The sequence below is a fragment of the Macrobrachium rosenbergii genome, chromosome 8 (assembly GCF_040412425.1).
Source record: "Macrobrachium rosenbergii isolate ZJJX-2024 chromosome 8, ASM4041242v1, whole genome shotgun sequence".
Lineage (NCBI taxonomy): Eukaryota > Metazoa > Arthropoda > Malacostraca > Decapoda > Palaemonidae > Macrobrachium > Macrobrachium rosenbergii.
Window position 1 is genome coordinate 30,224,846 of NC_089748.1, and position 8,544 is coordinate 30,233,389.

The following is an 8,544-nucleotide window of genomic DNA, read 5'->3' on the forward strand; positions in this document are numbered from 1 at the left end:
ATAGAGACTGATTTGTTTACACCTCTTTCCTTTCAGCGAGATTCACTTCAGGTTTTGGTCTCTTTTCTGAATTTTGGATAAAAATCCTGCATTTCAGGAAGTTACAGCTGTTATTGCTGCTCATTCTGATCAATTAAGAAAGTAAAAAAGTCTTCTTGGTTCATATTCAACTTGTGTTTTTTACTGCCTGTTCCCTGATGTTTCATTTAACTTTAGTTACTTTGTTCTCAGTAGCTGCAATTGGGTAAGTTACCATGTCAGTAATCTTTTACCTCGTCTTGATTTCCTTTGCAACTCGCCAGTCTGCAAAGCATACTATTTCTAAATTTCCTATCCATCACACCCCCTCAGAAGTTATCCACTGGTTTCCAGCTGGCACCAGAAGATTTATCTTTGTGCTAAAACGGAAGGTTTGTTAGCTATGAAAAATACAAATTAATTAAAAATTTTTCATTTTTGGAAGAATTGCAGTCCAGCCCCTGACCCCTTATGCCCTTGAAATTTTGAATTTCTTTGTATCTCACAATCCAGGGAGCTCCTTCTTTGGTCTTTTCTGGGTCCTTTCAAATGGTTGGCATTGTAGCAGCTCTAGGTAGGTTAGAGTAACAGGTTTGTGAACAACAAGTGACACTATTTATTCACAAACCAATTACTTGTAACTAAATACCCCTTCTCCTGATTCCTTGGCTCTTTTGAACTCCTATCTGCAAGGAATAGTTTGTTAACCATCAGTGCCATTAAAGCTTAATAGTTTTATTTTTGTGTTCTTATATTGCTAAAAAAGAATGCTTCACTCATGTGACTCATTGCAGTTTGATGAATAACTCAACTGACCACCCGGTCCTTGAAGTCAGAGATTGCAGATCAACACTTACAGTCAGATATATCTTTAGTGATTACCCAACTTCCAACAGACAGTGTATATCAAATATTAAACAAGATTGAATATATATCATTGAAAACTAATCCATCAGTAACCCTGTAGTTCCTTGCTCAATTGTACTAGGTTACTGGACCAAGCTGCTCTTTTTTTTGTCCAGTGGAGTATGGTATCAGGGACTTGGTACTATGCATGAATTAAGCCAAGTTAGGGTGCTGGGTTAGTATAGGATATTTAATTTTGTTTTGTATTCGTATACTGTACTGTAGTTGTATGTTATGGTGAAATATTTGATGTGATAGATCACAGGGCTTTTAACCTTATGCAGGAGTGCTTGCTGTCCTTATGCTGTCTTATTTGCTTTTTTTCTTTCTCTTTTAGTAGTTGCTTCATTCTGTTTGCTACAATTTTCACCTCTCCCTTGAAAACAGATCCTTTAGATGGGCCATAAGAGTGGGAAATTGTAACTCGGACGTCCCTTCGACCTGCATTGCAATAACAATAATAATTAAGATTTCCCCCTTCTCTCTAACTCTCTTGCATCAAAGAAATACTGTTAAAGTCACACTCAAACAAGTAACTTTTAATGAAAGTCTTTCCACTCTGACTCTGCTTATAGCACAAAAGATGTTGGATGCCTTGTATGGATAATATATCAATTTACTTATATGACATAAAGAGAATGTGTAAGACGATTCATATTCCGTTATATTTTTATTTCACATAATGTTATGTAACTGAAAATTACTTTTTGGTATGTAAAAATTGTGAAGATGATGTTACATATCTTTTTTTTTTTTTTTAAATAAAATGTCTTGTGTTTTATTCTCTCTCTCTCTCTCTCTCTCTCTCTCTCTCTCTCTCTCTCTCTCTCTCTCTCTCTCTCTCTCTCTCTCTCTCTCCATACCAGAACAAACCTGTTATATTACGAAAAGCCTTTATTGTTATTTTCAGGCATAGACCAATTTCTGTTGATTTTGTCCATTCTCGGTATTTTATGGAATTTTTTTGTTCAGACATGGTACAAACCATTGCTTGGCACATATTTACATACTGTAAGGGCAGACCAACCTAGAAGAAAATCTAAATTTTTCCAGTTTTGTGAGAGATGTCCCTGGAAGGAGGCATGACTCAAACTTCTTTGTCCCATTACATTGTTCTTAGTCTCGTATCAAATTACCACATTCTATTGTGTGTTTTGCTCATTATCTTCTTTTTTCATTCCTGTTTTATCAGTGTTTTGTTTGCCTGACTGTATCCTGGTAGACAGTGGTTGTATTTGCTCATATTGTTTCCCCTTTATATCTGCAGGTTATTTACAACCTCAAGTGTGTTTGAATAGTAGCTTGTGTTTTTCGTTCTTGGGATTCTGTGGTTTTGTAACCAGTTATTCTCGTGATTCCGTTGTTTTGTAGCTGGTTATTCTCAGGACTCTGTTGTTTTGTAACTGGTTACTCTCGGGGAATAACCAGTTATTCGTAGGATTCTGTGGTTTTGTAACCAGTTATTCTCTTGATTCTGTTGTTTTGTAACTGGTTATTCTCATGACTCTGTTGTTTTGTAACTGGTTACTCTCAGGATAACCAGTTATTCTTGGGATTCTGTGGTTTTGTAACCAGTTATTCTCGTGATTCTGTTGTTTTGTAACTGGTTATTCTCAGGACTCTGTTGTTTTGTAACTGGTTACTCTCAGGAATAACCAGGTATTCTTGGGATTCTGTGGTTTTGTAACCAGTTATTCTTGGGATTCTGTGGTTTTGTAACCAGTTATTCTTGGGATTCTGTGGTTTTGTAACCAGTTATTCTTGGGATTCTGTGGTTTTGTAACCAGTTATTCTTGAGATTCTGTGGTTTTGTAACCAGTTATTTTTGGGATTCTGTTGTTTTGTAACCAGTTATTCTACATTTTTCTTTGTTGTGCCTCATCAGTACAGCTTGAAATCTTGTGGCCAAGCATGTAATGAGGTCAGACATTCTGTACATGTAAATCTCGGTGTGATAGTATATGAATGCTGATTGTTTGCGCATCATTTATGAACTCGCCCACTCCTGAGTTAATCAGAATTTCATTCTCTTACTCCTTTTCTCCTTTTTCTTGGAAAAGACTTCTGCTTTTTTTCCCTGTAGAAATGAGAGTGGCACTCAGACCTGCCTTATTAAAACAGGTGAAAGATTTTGAAGGACTTGTTTCTGTCATCTCTCCCTCTGTTGCTACAGTCTTTTGCTGCTGTTTTGGAAACTTCTATTTTCAGTGCCCTTCTTCCTCCAAGCAACCACTTTGGAATCTCTTACTTTGTCAACCATTGTAATAATTTCTCTTGCTTACTGCTGAGGCCAAAACTGCAGAAATTGCTTGCTTCTTTTCAAGACTTGAAGGACTGCGTTGAGTAGAAGATGGAAGCTGTCACAGTACTGGGCTGAATTTCATTCCATTATGCCATCATTTCTTATCCTTGCAAGAAGCACATAAGTGTAAGAGCTTCCTATAAGACAAAATGAAAGCTTTTCAAGTCTTACTTTATGGGTTCTCTTGCATGATTGCCTTGCAGAAATCCTGGCAAGGTTTGTACTTCGGCTATGTCATTTAATAGGTAAAATTCCTGATGGGGAAACTATGATTATAGAAGTGCCCATGAGATGACTGCACATTTCCCTCTTCACTTGTTGTTAAGAAAGGTACTGGGCTCCCAGAGGCTTGAGGATTTGTTCAGAGTGACAGACCCTCATATTTTAGAAATAGTACTTTAGTTGACAATGATTGAGAGGTTTAAGGCCAAGTTAGGATACTTTGTTTCCTCTTGCTAACCCTTCCTGATGTTTTACTTTATACATTTGACTTAATCATCATTTGACCCATAATGTATGTAGCTTTCTAAAGTTCTCGTTTCCACTTTGATAAGGGTGTCCATGAGACTTATGCAATATTTCTCTCATATATGACCCCTCTTTTCTATATTTTATTTCTTCAGTTGTGTACAGTACTGATTTTTAATACTAAAATGGTCATTGTTTTATTTATTTACTTTGTGGAAACAGTAATCTCTGGATTGTACTGTTTCCTCTCTTTGCCATTTTGGAATTTTAATTCTGTTTCATTCTTGAAGCACAGCCCACTTCTCATTGCGGACTAGCTGAAGGCAGTAGGATACCCATTTCAGCATCCTCTTCATGGCAGAAAAAGTAATATCATAGCATCTGAGTGACCTTACATCCTCGGGCAAGTTGATATTATGACAGACTTGAATAGAGTCTTTTTCTCACCTGATGGTGTCATTATCCCAATTGAAGGAGACCACCTTTTACCCATGTCACTACCTGGATTGATAATCGGTTCCCTTGAGACCAAATTGTTTATGTGAAGGCCCTTAGTCTCTCCTTTCTATTGTGAGTGCAAGATTGTGTCATCCACTTGAGAGTGAAACTACATAGAGTGGGGTTACAGGAAAGGTGAGTCACACCCCATTGAAGAGTCATCCTTTCTGCTATGTGTGCCTGAGGTTTTCTTGTCAATATTCTGCCTTTGTGGTACAAAAGTAATATGGTACATAAATGCAATGGTTTGTACATAGTACAAAAGAAATCAGAGTGTATTATATATTGCATTTGTTACTTGTGTGTATGCATTTGTATTGGCTGTTTGCTGATATTCATCCAGTCTTGTTCAGTTAAGTACAATACCAATAATGTGTTCCTTGTCAGTTTTTGTTCCAAGTGTTGATAATGTTTGTCTACAGCTGTCACTTTCCACAAATGACATCAACCTAATGTCATTTGTGCATTTTTGTATACTGATTAAGTGATCAGACTTAATGTGTTTGTCCAAGGCTGCATCTTCCTACAATATCACTAACTCACCTACATTCCATCCATGAAATGCACCTTCTCACATACAGTATTCCATTTCATTTTACCATCAGGTCGTCTGTCTCTGAAGTTAGGACATGTCCAGATTAGCAGTCTTGAACTTTGTGTTTCAGTACACTTGGCATCTTATCTTGACTTTTTCTCATTGCATAGCCTTTCATTGGTCTGGTTAAACTGTTTAATGATAAATTTATAATCCTTCCTTGAAGGAAACAGTTAGGTTCCACCTCACTTTTTAGATTTATGCAAGAATCTTACTTCTTTAAGACTCTCAGTTTGTATTGTGCAACAATGTGATTTATGCCTTCTTGTGACCTTGACTCTTGGCTTTCTCTGTTTGCCTTACGCCACCATAATAGTTTTACATTTCATTCCTGTTTTAGCTGTTGTTCATCGTACCCATCTGTAGTCTCTTTCAGTGGTCATCATATGCCATCACTTGTGATTGTAATGAACATATTGAAGTCTCCCTTTGTAAACTCTTGCCATACTTGTTTCATTATGTCTGCATCATGTACATAAAGCAGTTTCTTGGAAATGAAATTATCATTACATGTAAGACTCTGTGCCAAGTTTCACTTAATAACACTTTCTGATGGGAGGCATTGCAAATTGTCCTACATCGTACTGTACATTGTTTACGGTAATGAAACCATGATGTAGGTCTCTCTCTCTCTTATCTATGAGCCATTTTAAACCATTCATGAATTACCAGGTTAACACAACACCTTTGTAATTACCACGGTCCAAGTGATTATATTCCACATTGTAGAAATATTGTACTGTCATGTTCCTAAACTTTGGAACACATACTGCATGTCCTGCTTGACCAGATCCCCCTTTGCCATTAACAGTTGGCTTTCCTCTGCTAATTCTGTTCCTTTATTCTGTCCTTTCAAGCCACTAGGCCTTCTTTTTGGTTTGTTTTTGCTGGCTGATTTAGAATGTTAATGGCCTTCTGTGATTTTAAAAGTTGCTGTTGACTTGGCCCTGCTAACTGGTCTAATCTTCCATATTCGCCATTTGTACACCTTGGTAATGACTTCATCTGTTTCATCCATCCACCATGAATCATCTTTGCCATTGTCCCTGTGTCTCTCACTTTAGTTCTACCTTTTATTGCCTGGCAAACTTCAGCCATTGTAAATATTTGGGTGACTAGATACATAAAGTGTGAGCTTTGCTGTGTAACTCGCAGCTCACCCAGCAGCACCTGACTTTCCTCCAGCTTCAATATTCTCTCCTCCTTGTCCAGGTGTCCTTCTCTCTTGAATTCAGGTTTTGCCTAAACTCCATAGTCTCTGACATAGCTTTCCTTGAATCTGTGACCTCTGCTCAGGTCTTAATATTTCGGTCTAAGTCTGTCAGTTGTTACATCAACCTTGATGAAAGTTGTGAGTCCTTTCTCTTCTCTTCCAGTTATTCTTTATTAGCTTCCAGTTTGTTTCGTCTGCTGCGTTTTTGCCATTGTATCGTTCATAAATTTTCCAGCTGTTGGTAACTTCACTTTCATTAATCAGTATGTAAAACCTTTTCACACTGTACATTGTGTCGAATTCGACCAAACCATCTTTTCCCTGTACTATTAGTATGACTATATATACTTTTATCACTTAAGTTACTCACAGTGTTCCCAGTGTGTCTATTTTATTACTAGCACAGATTTTAGTATTGTTTCTTATTGCATCCACCACTTCCTTGCCTACTGTATATTTATTGTATTCTGCCCACCACTTAGTGTACCAGTTGGTGTCATTTCAGCATTTTGACTTAATATTTACATTGATTTTCATGCAGCAGTACACCCCTTCTGTATATTGATTTTTCATGCAGCAGTACACCTCTTCCTTCTGAACTTGACTCGATGCATTCCCCAGAATCCATAGAAAGTAATTTTATTACATTCTGATGACTTCGTAGGTTTTGTTGATAGTGTACAAAACAGAATGACAGGTTTTCCCACTTTCTTCCATCTTGGGCTCTCTTCTGAAACTTCATCTGGTTCTCAGTAAGTTTTGTTCATCCGAAGTTCCCTCATACCCAGATCTCATACTCCTATATATATATATCTGTGAATGAATGACTGAGAGGCTCCATTGAGTACTACGTAATTCACTTGTGCATGCAAGTCATACCATCTAAATTGTCTCCCCTGTTTGCTGTACCATGAGGGCACATTTCTAGACTGGACACTCCATTATGAATGTAGTAACTAAGTGAATCCTTAAGCATGGTGTTCACAGTGTGGTCAGGCTTTGTTTTTGTTGTGAATTGTTTTAGGCTCTTTGATGTAAAACTTTGACTTCTGCTCACTGCTTTTTTTGGTTTTCAGTTTAATATCCTCAATGTCTATGTCTTTTGACACCATTTTAATGTAACTAAACTTCCTCAGCCCCTTTTTTAGTTTTTGTGATTCTTCCATCCACCACCTTACTCTTATTTCGTAATTCATTTTTGTTCTATTTCATCTAGGCTAAAGTTTTCCATATCATCCTGCAAAGGTACTGCTTTTGCTTTTTGCTTGTTGCAGCTTCATCTTATTACTTTATCTTAGTCCCGTGATGTTTGTGCTTGAATGTGTGTGTGTGTGTGTGCGCCATGCCCATTATAGTTTTCCATGTCTTTTAGATATGGCCCACCTGGTACCGTTTCCTTCCTAGTAAGATGTTTGCAGTGACAAAATGTTTTTTGTTTCAATTTTCCTTTTTCATGTACATTTCTCTTGTTTAGTCTGTTTTTTAGATTTTCTCTGGTTATTAGTCTTTATGCCTGTAGCCTATCACTTCCAGGTCTCAGAATTAGTTTGATCCACCTCTTTGTATTCCAGTTTCCTTACATGATGATTATATAACTTATTTCCCCAGCTGTTAGTAACTTAACTGACACGTACCTGTCATTTGGGCTTTTTATATGAAAGAGTAGTTTGATACACTCTTGACACCACCCAAAAATGATTTTGTTTCACTCCACTAACATAGACAATTGTTTGTTTATCAACAGTCTCTCTCTCTCTCTCTCTCTCTCTCTCTCTCTCTCTCTCTCTCTCTCTCTCTCTCTCTCTCTCTCTCTCTCTCTCTCTCTCTCTCTCTCTCGTTTTCCCCATTCCATCATCATTCTTTCTGTTACATCTGTTACCAGCTTGCTAGAAATCCATCCTAGAGGAACCCACTAACGCCTGAGGCCACTTACCCACTTTATTTGGTGCACTTGTTTGCATCCAAAAATGTAACACTTAAGAACAAGCATCGATGGTCTGTTTCTCGTAATTTCAACAGAGTTTGTTTTGAGATGACCAGGTACTCTGGTACTTGTAGCAGATGTGTAGGAAATGATGCCAGGTAAGATTGAATTGCCTAAACTTCCTTTCCTGAATCAGTCAGCTGAATCTATCTCTCAGGGTATAGCTGAATCTTCTAATGTTTATTGCTGCTGGGATTTAGATTACCCTTTCAGAATTTAGTGTTGGAGGGTTATGCATGTGGGATTCATGCAGAAATTTACAAATTGTAGAAGATTGATTCTGAAAGCTACAGGCCGAGGTATGTCTATTCATAGATGTGGCCTCCTATTGTAGTACATATTGAGACTTGGTATGGTCTTATTGCCATTTGGTTCTGAAAGCTTCGAGGGGAGTATGTCTACTCATAGATGTGGCCTCCTATTGTAGTATTGAGACCCGGTAAAGGTCTTACTTGTCTGATTGCCATTTAATACTGAAGTACAAAACTTGGTCTTTCTGCTTGAATGAACAGTAAGGGCCTTTGTGAATAATTAAGGTTTTATGTCTGAGTTTTCGTTAT